This window comes from Octodon degus, unplaced genomic scaffold (genome assembly GCF_000260255.1).
Source record: "Octodon degus isolate 3935 unplaced genomic scaffold, OctDeg1.0 scaffold00212, whole genome shotgun sequence".
Lineage (NCBI taxonomy): Eukaryota > Metazoa > Chordata > Mammalia > Rodentia > Octodontidae > Octodon > Octodon degus.
The window spans coordinates 573,349-590,432 of NW_004524788.1; the positions used below are offsets into that span (position 1 = coordinate 573,349).

Below are 17,084 nucleotides of genomic sequence, written 5' to 3' on the forward strand. Positions count from 1 at the left end.
AAATAACGGAACTTAACAAAAAAGGGGGATACAAATGCATGTCCATTTTGTATCTGAGTATTCAAAATGGTTAGGATAAATATATAGTTATATTCTCTTAATGAATAGAGGGATTTGTTCTAATGGTGTTTGTAAATAGGATATCATGTCCACATCTAGTACAGCAATTAACCACTAGGAAGAATGTATGCAATGTGTTAACTATTAAATATGTTCTACCAATTTCGTTTGAAACTCTCTCATTGCTATTTGTTTCTCAATAAAATTATGGAAAAAATAATATGCTGAGCTGTAAAAGGCTCTAGTCAACAACTTCTGACATGGCCAGTCTTATGGAAAGCCCACTACTATTATGCACTAGTGGACTATATTGGATTATTTTGCTGAATTCACACACTTATAATATTTAAATGACAATGGAATATCCTTCTCTGACAAAACTAAACGAAAAAGGGAATATGAAGGAACAACCACTTTGTATCTGCATATTCAAAATAGTTCTGGTAGACATACAGCTACATTCTCTTAATTCAATGAATTGAAAGATTTGATCTAACAGTGTTTGTGGACAGGCTATCATGTCCGCATCTTGTATAATGAATAATCACAAGACAACAATATGCAATGTATTGATTATTGAAACTGTCCTACTAATCAGTTTTGAAACTGTCTCATTGCTATTTGTTTCTCAATAAAATTATTAAAAAGTAGAATACATAGAAACACATCTGATGGCATGATTCATACACAGTAATGACAACTTTCAGTTCATAAATTTCACTCTGATCCATTTCCACAAACAGATCTAGATGCCATGCTGTTGCCTTGTCAGATCTTACAGATGGTTTCATAGGCCGCTTGATTCCCCAGAAGAATTCATAAGCAAAATAGTCTTCTCAAGGGTCTTCATTTCTTGGGGTTCGGGATATACAAGTGTCTGCTTGGCAAGGACAAGGTCCTGAGTTAGATTCCCAGTACCAAAAATAGGAAAAGAAAAAAAAAATTGTTTTAAATCAGGGGTCTTCATTTCTTATAAGAAAAGCTTTACCCAATTGTTTAGAGTTCATGGTGCCCCCTAGTGGCTAATGCGTACCATCAGGTTATTTTCCCTGATGATTCACATTTGGTCAGAGGCCTTCCTTCCTTTCTTCCTGCTATTCAGAGCTGGCTCCTGGCAAGCTTTAGAAAGTGGCAAGACTGATGTACTCACTGCCTTGTTGGTTGAGGGTTCCTCAACACAATGTCGTTGTCCTCTTTGGGTGTCGACAGAACACCCCGAACTGTACTTCTCAGAATGCACAATCTTGCTCCACCCACCTGACGGTCACAGTGCCAGAAAACTTCCAACATTCTGCAGTAGCTCAAAGCCTCTCCACAAACCTTAGAAAAGAAGATAAAGACTACGTGTGCCAGGTTCTTTATATACATGATTGAGTCATCCTGGTGTCAGAATATTTTCAACCCCAAGTTGACAGAGAAGCAAGCCCAAGTGCCATGAGGCTAAACAATTCTCTCAGAGTTCCACAAGAAAAACCATAGAGAAATAATTAAACTTTAACTACTTTCCTCAGTCTTTTCTCCTAAGTATTTCAGGATCATTTGCTAAGGAAAAGAGGGAAAAATAGTGTGTCATGAGCCCAGTTGGGTAGCAAACACTGGTCTTGGCACTTACGCATATTTGTTTCATTAATTCTTCATAATCTCCACTTGTTCAGGTGTCACTGAGACTTTCCCTGACCCAGACCTTCATGTGCTTATTCAACAAATATCTACTTTGCATCTACAAAGTACCAAGAATCTTGCAAGGGGACAGGGACTCTAAGAGCAACAAGCCTGGTAACGATGCTATTCTCCAGCCTCTGGCAGTGCAGAGCAGGAGAGAGTCATGCCATATGCTCATACAGATGTGATGTCCTGCCTGAAGATGAGGCCTGAGCACTGCACAGAGACTGGGCTTCTAGTCAGACAGCAGGCCATGGAGGACGGACATGGTGAGCAATCCTCTTGGGGATTTGTAAGCTGAAAATGATATGAGAAAACAGTATGTTGAGAGACTGTCTTTTTTTCAATAGTCCTATTGTAGTTTGGGATTTTGCAAGGGGAAATAATACAATACAGGACACATATTTTATAATATTATTTATAGTAGTCACCCAAAGAATTATATACGAGATAGATTGCAGGAAATCTATCCACACATTACAGACCAAAGAATCCAACTGAGGACCTACATCCCCTAATAAGGCCCTGCATGAGTCCAAATGAAGATCTAGATCTCATAATAATGCCTTTCACAAGTTCAACTGGAGGCCTAGAGTCCATGACAATGTCTCATGCAGGCCTGCTTCATGAAACTGTGCTGGAAAGGCCTAAAGGTCAGTGGTGGAAGCTAGAAAGTGTATGCAGTGGGAAGAAGGATCTGTGCTAGCAGGCTGAGGGACCTGAACTGGAGCCAGGAAGCAATGCTCAACATAAGAAGCAGAGTTTCCCCCAAAACTAACACAGCCATCCTCAGCAACAGTGAGCTCCTGAGCTCCTCCAGTAATGAGAATGAGCCATATGCCATCCATGAGCTGTACACCATCTTCCCTTCCCATGCCAAGAAGTGATGCTCAAAGTGAGGGCCAGAGCTCCCCTAAAGTGAACTGTAGACACACTCAGAGACAATTAGGTCACAAGCTGCTTTGACGATGAGAACAGCCAAGTTCAGCAGGAAAGCCAGCATAACAAGCTTCTCTGGGAAAACTAACATCTCCTTACAGCTGCCCTAACAGCTTTCAACAGCTTCTACCAGCTCCCAACAGCCTTTCTTCTTCTCCAGTTCTGTCTCTTATGCTGCCGCAACAATCCTCAGGTGGGTTTCCCATCCCCAGAACCACACTAGTTTAATTCAGCAGAATGTTATGAGCTGACCACCGGCTGGCAATCCACCACAAGTCCCATAACACTGGTTTATGCAATCCTCATAGCCTTATCTTGAAAAGATACAATTATAATCCCACATTGCACAGGATAAGGGCTCCATGAAAACGGAGGGCTAACTGGCTTTCGCAAGGACTTTTAGCTTGTTTGTGGTGAAGCCAAAATTTTATTTATTTATTTATTTATTTATTTATTTATTGCTATTTTCACTTTCTTTCCAATAATTTTATTGAGAAATAAATAACAATGAGACATTTCAAATAAATTAGTAGGACAGTTTCAATAGTTAATACATTGCATATTGTTGTCTTAGCAGTTACTTGCTGTACAAGATGCAGACATGATATTCTGTTTACAAACACTATTAGAACAAATCCCTCTCTTCATTGAATTGAGAGAATGTAGCTGTATATGATATCTTAACTATTTTGAATATACAGATAAAAATGGTCGTTCATTTGTATCCCCTTTTTTTGTTTAGTTTTTTCATTTAAATATTACAGGTGTGTGAACTCTGCAAAATGTTCCAAAATAGTACAGTAGTCCATAATAGTATTGGGTTTTCTGTATGACTGGCAATGTCAGAAGTTGTTGACTTGAGTCTTTTACAGATCAGCATATTAATATGGCTTTACTTTTTATACTTCGTTTTCATACTTTTCTGCTGGACGGTTAAGACCAAAATAAAGCAAGACCTATGTAACAAGAATCGCAGCTCTTGTATCTGATAAGGTTAGTCAAATCCCCTCAGGTTTTATCCTGAAACCCTGGACTGCAGTTTACAAAATTTTAAAGTGTTACTTGTGGCAGAGCCAGGATTTTAACCTCAGGGCTATGAATGGTGCCAATAAGAATAGTACAGGGACACAATCATGGAAGCTTTTGACCCTTATAAAGATTTTGACCTTAATCTGATTATCTTTGTGGAGTCATTGAAGATTTGCAGTAAGAGAAAGATACCAGGTTTGGTTTTCTGAACTAGAGTGACAAAATGGCCTACAGAAAGAAACCTACCAGAAACAGGACGTGTCCAGTTCACAGAAAGGTGCACACATGAGGAAGGGGCCACCCAGGATGCACTGAGGTGCTGAGAGGCCAGTGAGTCACTTGAGGACACACAAAGAAGGCTGCTGGGTGATGAGTGCATCCAATGTACAGGCAGAAAACAGGGCTGCTCATAGGACTTGGGTATTTCTATCTGAGATTGGAGACCAGACGACCCTAAGAGAATTGAGATGTGGACTGGAGGGAAGGTGACAGAAGGGCAAGCAGCAATAGCAGACACCAAGAAAACAGAGCTGCCAAGTGCCATAAAGCCAAACAAGTAGTGCTACCACAAGGAGGGGACAAGGAATAAAGGTCCCAGGAGGGTCAGGGAATCCATGTGGGAAAAGAGCAGATCCACGCTGCTCTCTGGCTTTAAGGCTGAGAGAAGTCAGGGTTCGGGGAAGTTCTACTTGGTTCCCAGCAACTCATCCACCACAAATTTCAAAATATCTTTCCATCTGGAATGCAGAAAATTATTTACAGTCCTCAGCCAGTTATGAGGGCACCAGTTTTTGCCAAGTCACATTATTTGACAGAAATGAGCGATGAAATGCCTGCTAATTGCTACAAGATTTAACAGGGAAAGAAAGGCCTGAGAAGGGGAGGTAGGGAGGTGTGTTGTCAGTCTTTCATGTGGAGAGCCCAGGGTGGAAGGATAATAAGACACAATGGGGCTGCTTCTCCCTACTCCAAATTACCGGGATCATTTTATTCTAGTGCAAAAAGGACGAAGCTCTTTTTAAAATGAGCAATTATGATTTTTTTTCATTGCTTTTGAGAAAGCTAAACCCCAATTATCCCAGCTATGTTAGACGGGTTCTCAAAAGGCACTCACAGCAGTGTGGAGCCCATTGTCTCCGCAGGCTCCTGGGAGAGGTTGGTTTGTGGCAGTAATCCTGGTTGATTCCTTCTCTCCAACCCTGACAAGTCTTTACAGTACTCTTCCTTCGTGCTCTACTCCTACCCTGGAACTGGACCTCAGGCCCTTGAGCCAGCTATGGGAAACAGCTTCCAAGCAAACAGTAATACATCCTCTGAGTCTTTAAAGGTTATTACCAGTGTTTCCAATCTTACTGTGAATCCTTTCATTCTCACACTGTCAAGAAACACTCTTTAAATCATATTGTTTCTTTGACCTAAAACCTTCACTAACTTCCTTTTGTCTCATAAATCTGGAATAAGAATACTGAGTACAAAATTTGATCCCCAACACAGTCTTATCCAATCTCATTTTCTCTTCCAGCTATTCATATGTCCATTCATTCTTTTGCTATATATGGAATAAATGGTACATATTGGGCTGTATAACAGGTGACAGAGGGGTCTTCAGGAGAGGAGGTAGTCATAATGTAACACAGAGGCTTTGTCAAGGAACATAGGGAGCTTTGGGACATGAAGAATGTGACACTTGGTCTGAGTGTTGGAAGAAGAGGACACTTACTGAGGAATATTCAGACAAGTCTATTAACCTTGAATCCCAGTTGGTTAGGAGAGTGAGTGGTCTTTACATTGGAAATCAGAAAGAAGGTGGTGCTGTCACTGAGGCAAAACCCATGGAGAAGAAATGCATTTGACATGTAAAAGAGTGAGCTCCTCTGGGGACTCGCTGACCAATGAAAGTTAATAGGCACCCACCAGGGGGCATCTTGTGGACAGTTGCTTATGAAAATCTGATGTATACATGAGGGATTAAGGGTGGAAAGAGAAGCAAGGCAGTGGTCAATTGACAGCTGGACATTGGATCCCTGGGTGTGACCAGGGCACTTGCTAAAATAGCTCTTGGTGAAGAGTCCTGGACAATACTATCAGTAAAAAATAAAAAAACTGCAGAGGAAATAGTGCACTCTTACAGGGAACCTGGACACTGAAAATGCTTGCCTGTCCTTTCTCTAGTGGGACAGGTGAGTAGCAATGTTAAAAAGGGCCCAGGATGTTTGATAAAAGCAGGGGTAAAAACTACACTGACTCCCCTCATGTTCCTTCCCATCCTCTGTGTAGTAAAGAATTTGGCAGGCTGTTGTCATTGTTTCCTGATGGATAGCCTGCAAGTTCTTGGAATTTACCATGGGATAGGAGTATCTTTGCTCTTCATGGTGGCCTTCGGGCCACACTTGAGTCCTCAGGATAAGGACTGGCCAGCGCCAGAGAGAACAACCACGTGACTACAGGGTTGGGACCTTGAGCTACCCATGTGATATTAACCCAGCCTCTGGGGAGAAGGTTGGCAGATATTGAGTCTCAGTGTCAATCATGTTGCATTATAAACCCTAAGTAAAACCACCAAACATTGGAACATTAGTTAGCTTCCCTGTCTGGCAACATTCCCTGCACTATCACACATGAGTACGCTAGGAGAGTCCTGACTGCATGAGGAATCAACATGAAAGTTTCATGTTTGGGATCTTCCCAGACCTTGCCACATGTGCCTCCCTCCATGACTGGTTCTCATTTGTATGCAAAGCAATACACAGTGCTTTCCTGTGTTGCTTGAACTAGTCCAGTGAATTGTCAAAGCTGAGGAAGCAGTGGAAACTCCTAAATGGGTAACCAACTGGGGAAAGTACTTATGGCTTCTGAGACTCCTGAATTTGAAGTGAGAACAGTCTTTTGAACAATTAAGTGCTTAACCTATGACATTTGGCACAACTCTGGGTTCTTGGTGCCAGAACACCCACATTCTTAAAAAGGATTGTGATCCAAGGACAGCCACTACTATGGTTTCAGTGTGATTTTTTACCCTCTGAAACTCATGTTGAAATTTGGTCTTTATTGTCATAGTTTTCAGATATGTTGGAGCCTTGAAAAGATAATTTGTCATTAAGAGGTATTGATGGTTTTCTTACTAAAGTGAATTCTCACTCTGGTGGAACTGGATTGTGGCCAGACTGGGTTGTAAAGTAAGCATTCTACTGTTGCTTTCTCTCGTGATTTTTCCATATGGCCCTACTTCTCTTTCTGCTACTCCGCCATGATATGACACAGCACAGGGACTTCATCAGAGTCCAGAAAAATGCTAGTATCATTCTCCCAAGCCTTCCAGAAGGATACAACAGAGTGAACCTCTTTCCTTTATGAATATTCCAAACTCAAGTATTCTGTTATAGAAACAAATGAGACCTAGAGGTCTACTGACATGGAGTGCTTCTTCCTTTGTCTTAAGCACCTCATATGTAATTTATCACTTTTTCCTAGGTACAAAACCAAATGAGAAGTGTAAAATATTGTTATCTAAGATTAAGACTTAGAACCTCAAACTTAGAGCACCCTGACCAGGATTATGCATCTAGGCTGTAGGGAAGCTAGAATTACATCGAAGCAACCAAAATTCATTCTCTTAACCACCGTACCAAACTTCTTCCCAACAAGATATCCCACCCTCATATTTGATCTTGGAGCACTGCCACAGTAGTGCTAATGACTGTAGGTATTACTGTATTTATTCAGCATATTTACTGAATACCTTGCATTTGCCAAGTACTATGAGATCATCTAAACAAGACTATGATCTCTGGATTTATGGAGCTTATATTCTAGCTAATGGGGTGAAGGAGCATGGCACAGAATTTGGCTTCTGCTCTGAATGAGATCAGTAGCTTGGGAACTATTACGTGGTTTTAAACAAAAGAGAATCACATGATCTGATTTATACTGTACAAGAATCACTCTGGCTCCTGTGGTGAGGATAGTCTTAATGCAAAAGTAGAATCAAGAAAATGTGTTAGGAAACTGATGAAGTCAATCAGCATTTTTAGCTTTGAGAAGACTGAGAAAAAGTGCTCAGATGGTGGGAAAATTCTCAGGGTAGAGCCAGAAGGATTAGCTGAGGCATAAAACTTGGATGAGACATAAAAAGAGGAATAAAAGATTCCTAAGATTTAGACACTGAGCCAATGAAAGGGAGTTCTGTTAACTAAGATAGATTGTGTGAGGTGAATCTTGGGCCTGAGGGTGACAGGCAGAAGGCACAATGTGAAGTTTCAATGGCTAAATTTAGAAGGGCTCTCAGCTATCTAGGAGGAGAAGTTAGGTGTCCTCACATGGTTGGACATAGGTGTCTAGGATAAACAGGACATAGGTAGCTGGGCTTAAAGGGAGGACTAAGAATATAAATATGACAATCACCACAATATGCATTGGATACTAATATCTGTTCAATAAAATTAATATAAACATAAATATTGGTGAATCATAGAGCAATTCAACATTGGGTGCTCAGGTAGAAAAAAACAAACTGGCAGCTGATATATGACTAGTATATGCAGGAAAATCAGGATTACAGAATCTTCTGGAAGTTATGTAAATAATCTGCACTCAGAAAAGAGCCTGATTAAGTTTGTCAAGTGCTGCTGGAAAGCTAAGGGACATGGATTTAGCAACATGAAAATCACTGATGACTTTGGCAAGAAGAGCTTCCATGATGGAGCAAGAAAATGGCCTAGCAGGAGTTGGTTTCAGAGAAAACAGGACAAATATGAGACTGTGAATGGAAAATATTCTTCCAACCAGTCTTGCTGCAAAGAGGACCACAGAAATGAGGAGGAGACAGTAAGCCAAGCAAAGGGAAGTTGTCTTTCTTTATCTGATTGCTTTGATGAAAAATAAGATTGTGGGGGCTAGGGAGATGTCTCAGTGGAATAAGAGCTTCTCTGGCAAGTGCAAGGGCTTGAGTTCAAACCCCAGGTCCACCAAAAAAAAATTTAAGATTAGAGAACTAAAGAAACCAAGAAATTTGAATCACTGGATGAAAACTAAAGCCAGAATAGAGAAGAAATGATACTCTGGTGGACTTCATCCCACATCACAATCACACGTAATAAAATGTAATAGCTAATGTAATTTGATATAATAGGCTATTGGGGTCTAAATTAATAAGGAAAAGTGTTATTATCTTGAGGTTTATTCATGATCCACAGTTGAAATGGCCCCTTCTAGATCTTTTGTTAAATCTGAAGTCCATCAAGGCAGCCACAGCACACACATAGTATCAAAATCCAGGACAGAGTAGTAAGGAAGCACGACCTGAAGTAAGAGATAGAGGAGCTTCAGAGCAGGACCACTTCAAATCTAACTTTAGCCCGAGATTCATATGTACCCTCTCATTTGGTTGGCTTTTTAATTCTTTTTCCCATTTCATATTTTTCTCATTTTAGTCCAGGGTTCCTGAGCTACTGCTCTCATGAATTGATCAGCATAATTTAGTTTCTAGCCTTTGCAACACATTTCATAACTTCAAGGGAATTTTTTAAAATTCCCCAACACACACAGTTCTACAAGTTCTGAGTGTTGCCCCTAGACTAAGGGTGACCTTGCAAGTGTCCTTCTCCTCTATGAAGATCAGTGTCCTCAGTTAGGAAATGGGAATCAGCGTCACTGGATGATGGCACGACAGTACATCATGTGAAGCCAGCTTGTGTGCAGTGGCACAATAGCTGCTCCAATAGAGTCTAGGATCCAATGAGTTCAAACCATAAGTTGGTATGGGCCCCTGATGCATGTCAGGCTAAACGCCGGGCTGGAATCCTCATGGAAACACAGGAAGGTATATTCAAGTGTTGAGGAGCCACAGAGGAGCATACAGCTGTCTGAGAAGCTATAACATAAACTCAATCTTGAAAATTGGGGACAAAAGAAAAGTCTCTGAGGTAGGGGAGAGCAGTAAATTCCAGACAGAAAGAAGCCTTCTCATGACTCCATGAACAGAGGGATACCCATGGGAAGTAGTTGCTCTTTCCTTCCTTCTTTCTATCCCATTTTGCACTTATTTTACCCTTACAGGATCAGACTTTCAGTTTAAAATTCTCCTCTTTACAGAGTCTTCCCCTAACCATCCTATCCTGATTACTCTTCTTTATTCCACTTTCTATCCTCTCTCACATGTCTTCTTGTTCTATTGTGTCATAGCAAACTTTGCCATTATACATAACTGGCCCTCCATGTCCTTGGGTTAAGCATCAGAGGATCCAACCATCTACAGATCAAGCATGTAGTTGGGTATGTGATGGTGGAATCTGTACTGAATGCATATTAACTTTTGCTTAGCATCATTCCCTGAATACTACAATATAAGGGCTACTTACACAGCATGGTTTGTATTTTCAATGTTCTTCCAAAGGTTGATGTGTAAAGAGGTATATCCTCTTGCGTGGTGCTATTGCAAGGAACCCTCAAGAGGTCCTGGTATCACTGAAGATGGACCCTTGGAGGAAGCCATGCAGCCAACCCATTCCTCTTATTTTTCCTTTCTGATCATGGGGTGAGCAACTGACTCCCCACCATTGCCATTTGATCCCCACCAGAGACCTAAGAACAATGGTTCTGCCTGATCATGGGTTGGAACTTCTAAATCAAGAGCCAAGTAAACCTTTTTCTTTACAAGATAAAATATTTCAGGTATTTTGTTATGGTAAGACAAAACTGATTAAAGCATATAACACTAGACATTATAAGTTGTCTTAGTGAGGTTTTGCTCATTGCTGAGACAAAATACCCAGCACTCACAAATAAGGAAGGAAAGGTGTCTTTAGCTCACTGTTTGTGCAACCATTCAAAGTGGCAGGAGACAGAAAAGGCAACAAAAGCAAAAGGGGAAAGAGCCAGCCTCTTGTCCTCACTTATATTGGAAGCAGGCCTCTGCCCACTAGCAAGGGTGTATGCAGTGCTCACACCATCCCCAAGCTCTCCTCTTGCACAGGCTCAGGATGTTTACAAAGTGAGGACCCTGGTCCCCTGCTGAATCACTTAGTTAAACTTCTAAACTTCTCCAGTTGACACAGTGCATCAACCATTACATAAATATTTTAGAAATGATTTAAAGGATACAAGAGGACATGCTACATAGATAGTATGCAAAGTTTGGAAGTTTTTACAAAAGAGAGTTAGATATCCACAGATTTAGGTATCTGTGGAGTGAGAGGTCCCTGTACCCATTCTTCTGCAGATACCAAGGGACAACTCTATTCATTGGTTTGCATGAGGGTATAGGCTTTGGTATCAAACAATGTGGGGAAAATTCCAATAACTATTGCTACCAACTATGTCCTTTTAGGCATATCAGTATGTCTTTCAGGGTCTTAATTTCCTTACCTATAAATTGATATAAAAAAGAATCTTACATCTTCTCACCTGGACTAGCTATATATGCTGATACCTGTGAACTAAGCAACTGCACTGAGGATAATAATGTGTAATTGTAACATCATGCTTGGAATGCTTGTCATTTTGGTCTTCTAGATATGTAATACTTGTAATGACATACCAATTATTGCCATACTGTCTCTCAAGTAAATGTTTGTTTAAAATAAAAAGAGTAATAAATGAAAACAAGATTGTAGTAGTAGTGTTTGAACGGGATGTCCTGGCTGCTTCTTGTGCTGTGGATGACCGCTGAGATGATAACAATGTGCAATGTATTAATTATTGAAAATGTTCTATTACCCAGCTTGGAAAGTGTCTCATTGATATTTCTTTCTCAATATAAATAAATGAATAAATAAATAAATACAGAGACAAGAAAAAAGTCACAAGACTGTCCTGTTACAATGCTATATATGCTTAGATTTCAAATTTCTGTGTGAAAATGTGTAATTGTTTATTGCTATTTTTTAATTTATTTTTTAAATAATTTTATTGAGAAACAAGTAGCAATGAGACAGTTTCAAAATCGATTACTAGCAGTTTCTATATCATTGTCATAATGGTTTTCATTGTACAAGATGCAGACATGATATCCTGTCCACAAACACTATTAGAACAAATCTCTCTATTCACTGAATTAAAAGAATGTGACTGTAAATCTATCCTAAACATTTTGAATATGCAGATACAAAATGCTCAATCATTTGTATCCCCAATTTTTGTTTAGTTTTGTCAGAGAAGGGTATTACATTGTCATTTAAATATTATAAGTGCATGAATTCAGCAAAATATTTCAAAATAGTTCAGTAGTTCATAATAGTAGTGAGTTTTCCATAAGACTGGCAATGTCACAAGTTGTTGACTTGGGCCTTTTACAGCTCAGCACATTAATATGGCTTTCCTTTTCATACCTCATTATTATACTTTTCTGCTAGATGGTTAAAACCAAGATGAAGCAAGACCTATATAACAAGAAATGTAACTTTTTGAATCTGAAAAGTTCAGTCAAATCCCCTCAGGATTTATCCTGAAATCCTATACCACAGTTTGTAGATCCTTTGTCAGTGTCAGCCATGTGGATGAGTCAATGAGTCACGTCTATTGCTTGACCAATTTGCTCTCTGTGAAAGCCTGAGAGAATGTGTTCTGTCCATGTGACTCTCCTTGGGCACACTCTACACCATCAATCACTTTCCTTTGTGGTCCCATAATCTCCTTGATGAGAAAATTTGGGACACAACTGAGTTACATGATGTTACAGTACAAGTTCTCCTATGTCTTGAGTCATCACTAACCTTGAAAGTCTGGGGCCAAAATTTGGTTGTCCTTGCAGCGGTTCTTTTTCTCTAATTTTTGGTCTGCAAACTTAGGCTATTAACCCTTCAGAAGAGCTTGTTATTATTACCCAACAACACAGGCAGTTGAGCTTAACCTCACTATCTGCCTGAATACTAAACATCTTAGACATAACATGGAACAGGTATTTTTTCATCAAGTATTGATATGTTAAACTTTAAGTCCCTGAAGAATATGAAGAAAAACTAAAAAAATAATTTAAAAGACAGGAATAAACAGTTACATGTTTCTACACAGAAATTTAGGAATTTAACCATATACAGCATTGTAGCAAGATAGTCCTGTGAAATTTTTTTCTAGTCACTTGTTTTCACTTATGACTCTTTTTCTTTTAAACAATCATTTACTTGGGAGAGAGAGTATGGCAGTAATTAGTATGTCATGACAAGCATTACGTATTTCAAAGACCAGAATGACAGGCATTTCAAGCATGACCCTACCATTGCACATTGTTATCTTCAGTGCAGTTGCTTAGTTCACAGGTAACAGCATATATAATTAGTCAGTGTGAGAATTCTTCCAATTAACTACTACTTACAAAAACATGCTGGAGATTTTCAGGATCATTGCCTTACCCATCTTCTGCATATAAATGTATGGCTTTGCCCTTGTCATGTTTCCTAGCTTTTCTCCTTGCCCTCTCCTCATTGTCTAATCCTCAAGTTCTCGCTTTCCTTTTAATTGTGTTCTACCTTTCTATTTGTATTTCTTCTTTTGAGTTCTTATACTAGGGAGAGTGTACAATCTTTACACATGTGGATCTGGTATATTTCACTTATCAGTATATCTTCAAGCGACATCCACTTAAATATGGAGGCTTAAAGTTTATCATTCTTTATAGCTGAGTAATACTCCATTGTATAAAAATACCACATCTTTTTCATCTCTTCCTCAGGTGATGGGCATCTTCGTTGTTTCCAAGATTTGGCTGTCACAAAATCTGGTGCTATAAACATAGGTACACATATATCACTATGATATGATGTTTTCATTTCCTCCAGGAAAATTCCCAGTAGGGCTATAGCTGGTTTGAATGGGATTTCCAGTCCTAGTTTTTTAAGGAGTCTCCTCACTGATTTTCATAATGGTTGCACTAATCTACATTCCCACCAGCAGTGGAGAAGTGTTCCCTTTTCCCCACAGCCTCTCCAAAATTTGTTGTTGGGTGATTTCTTTATGATAGCCATTTTTTCTGGGGTGAGATGGTATCTCAGTGTTGTTTTAATTTGCATTTCACAGATGGCTAGTGATGTGGATCATTTTTTCATATATTTATTTGGTTCTTTAGGATTTTTAGGGGGGACCACTCAGATTGCCTTCGGGGCATGTCTGGTTTGTCTTGAGGATGAGGGGATCAATATTTGCTTGTTTAATTTCATCCCATGTGAAGTGTGTGTTCATCTCAGATGCCCATATCTGAACTGGTTCTTTAAATTTTGGGACCCTAGTGTTTTTTAGTTCCTTATAAATTCTAGAGAACGGACCTTTGTCTGAGTGCTTATTAGTCAAGATTTTTTTTAAATTTGTGGGTTGTCTTTCCACTTTGTTGGTAATTTCTTTTGATGTGCAACAATTTCTCAATAAGAGTTGTTAATTCTTTCAAGTATTACCCGTATGATTTGTTTTTTGTTCATGAATTCTTTGTCCACCCCTACGTTCTCAAGAGATCTTCTTACTTTCTCTTCCCAGAGACTGAGTGTTTCTGCTTTAATATACAAATATTAATCCATTTTGACTTTAGCTTAGTGCATGGTGATAGGCCTATGTCAAGTTTTAGTTTTCTACATGTAGAAAGCCAGTTTTTCCAGCACCATTTGTTAAAGAGGTTATCTTTCTTCCAGTTAGTATGTTTGCCCCTTTGTCTAAGATAAGGTAGTTGAGTGTGTTCATATAGGTTTCTGCATCTTCTAATCTATTCCATTGATCCTCAGGTCTATTTTGTTGTGAGTGTCATGCTGATTTTATCACAGTAACTTTGCAGTATATTTTGAAGTCAAGAATTGTAATGCCTTCTGCTTTGTCTTTTTTTGCCCAGCATTGCCTTTGCTATTCTAAGTCTTTTCTGGTTCCAAATAAATTTTAGGAATAATTTTTCTAGGTCTGTGAGATATGTTGGTGGTAGTTTTATAGGGATTTCATTAAATCTGTACAGCAATTTTGGGAGTATGGCCATCTTCACTATGTTGGTTCTTCCTATCCATGATCAGGGAATATCTTTCCATTTTCTGAAATCCTCTATGATCTCTTTTTTAAGACTACTATAATTTTGCTTGAAAAGATTTTTAACTTCTTTAGATAGATTAATTACAAGATATTTAATTTTCCATGGTGCTATGATAAAAGGTATTATTTCTCTAGTTTCATTCTCAGTGTGTTTGTTATCTGTGTAGAGGAATGTTATTGAGTTTTGTGTATTGACTTTGTATCCTGCTATGCTACTGAATTTGTATATTAATTCTAGTAGTTTCTTGGTGGAGTTTTTTGGGTCATCCAAGTAAAGTATCATGTCATCTGCAAATAATGATAATTTAACTTCTTCTTTACATATTCTTATTCCTTTTATTTCTTTCTCCTGTCTAATGGCTCTTCATAATGATTCCTGAACAATATTGAATAGGCGTGATAATAGAAGACATGCTTGTCTTGTACCAGATCTAAGGGTAAAAGATTTCCATTTTTCTCCATTTAGAATTATGTTAGCCATTGGATTGTCATAGATGGCTATTATCATATTCAAGTAGAGACCATCTATTCTAATTTTCTGTGGGACTTTGAAAAGGAATGAGTGTTGGACTTTGTCAAAAACCCTTTCTGCACCAATTGAGATGCTCATGTGGTTTTTAGATGTGGCTCTATTGATATAGTGCATTACATTTAGAGATCTGTGTATATTTAACCATCCTTTCATCCCTTGGATGAATCCTACCAGGTTATGGTGTATAATCTTCTTCATGATTTGCTGTATTCTATTTACTAGGATTCTTCTATCTATGTTCTTGAGGGAGATTGACCTGTAGTTCTCTTTTTTAGTTGTATCTTTCCCTGATTTTTGTATCAGTATAATACTTGCCTCCAGGAATGATTTTGTGAAGATTGCTTCTATTTCAATTTCATTGAAGATTTTTAGGAGTACAGGGATTATATCTTCTATAAATTTCTTGTAGAATTCAGCTGTGAATCCATCTGAACCTGGACTTTCCTTTGTCGATAAGTTTTTGATTACATTCCATATTTCTTTGGCTATAATTGGGTTATTGAGAGTTGTTATAGATTCTTGATTCAGTTTTTTGCAATTTTTGTACCTTTCTAGGAATCTGCCCATTTCTTCTGTGTCTTCTATTCTGTGTGAGTAAAGTTTCTCAAAGTAGCTATTGACAGTCTTCTGAATTTCCACTGAGTCTGTGGTAGTTACACCCTTTTCATTCCTTATTACTTGTATTTGAATTTTTTCTTTCCTCTTTTTGATGAGTTTAGCTACAGGCTTATCAATTTTATTTAATCTTTCAAATAACCAGTTTTTTGATTCAACAACTCTTTAAACTGTTTTTTAACCTCAAGTGAATTAATTTCTTCTCTAATCTTTATGATTTCTTCCCATCTTGCGTTCTGAGTTTGGTTTGCTCTTCCTTTTCTAGATGTTGAAGGTGCAACATTAGTGTGTTTATTTTTTCCTGGTCTGTTTCCCTAATGTGTAAGTTCACAACTAGAAATTTCCCTCTGAGAACTGCTTTCATTGCATCCCATAAATTCTGGTAGGTAGTAATTAAATTTTCATTAAATTATAGACATTGTTGTATTTCTTGTTTAATTTCATCTGTGACACATTGATTAGTACAGTATTGTTTAATTTCCACTTATTTATGGGATTTTTCTGCTTTCTTTTGTCATTTATTTACAGTTTCATTTCACTGTAGTCAGATAATATGCATGGGAGTTTGTTTTCTTGCATATACTTAAGCATGACCTATAGACTAGTATGTGGTCTGTTTTAGAAAATAACCCATATGCAGCTAAAAAATAAGTGTGATCAGCTGTGGTTGTGTGGGACACTCTGTATATGTCCACTAAGTCCGTTTGTTCTAACCTCTGGTTCAGTTCTGCTACTTCTTTGCTAATTTTTTATCTGCTTGACTTATCTTTTTCTGATAAGGGGATGTTAAAGTCTCTTGTCAAGATTGTCGTATTGGATATTAGATTTTTCATGTCCATTAAGATTTGTCTTATATAGTTGGGTGCTCCTGTGTTTGGTGCATACATATTTATGAGTGTTACCTCCTCCCCTTCAATTTTTCCCCTAACCAGTATATAGTGGCCTTCTTTATTTCATTTGATCATTCTTGGTTTGAATTTGAGACTGTCTGAGAACAGGATTGCTACCTCTGCTTTTGTGAGGTGCTGGGGCATGTAGTATTGTTTTCCATCCTTTGACTTTCAGCCTATGAATTTCTCTATGAGTTAAGTGTGTTTCTTGCATACAGCAGATTGTTGGATTTTTTCCTAATTCACTGTGCCAGTCTATTTCTTTTTATTGGTGAATTGAGTCCATTTACATTGATGGTTTTATTTTTTTAATTTTCTTTTTTTTTTTTTTTTTTCAGAACTTGGGATTGAACTCAGGCCCTTGC

The 17,084-nt window shown here is 38.4% G+C and overlaps 1 pseudogene; it reads left to right on the forward strand.

Annotated features, from left to right (window-relative positions):
- The first annotated feature begins 3,794 nt into the window (after window positions 1–3,794).
- Window positions 3,795–17,084, forward strand: part of LOC101587666 — a 19,027-nt pseudogene continuing 5,737 nt past the window's right edge.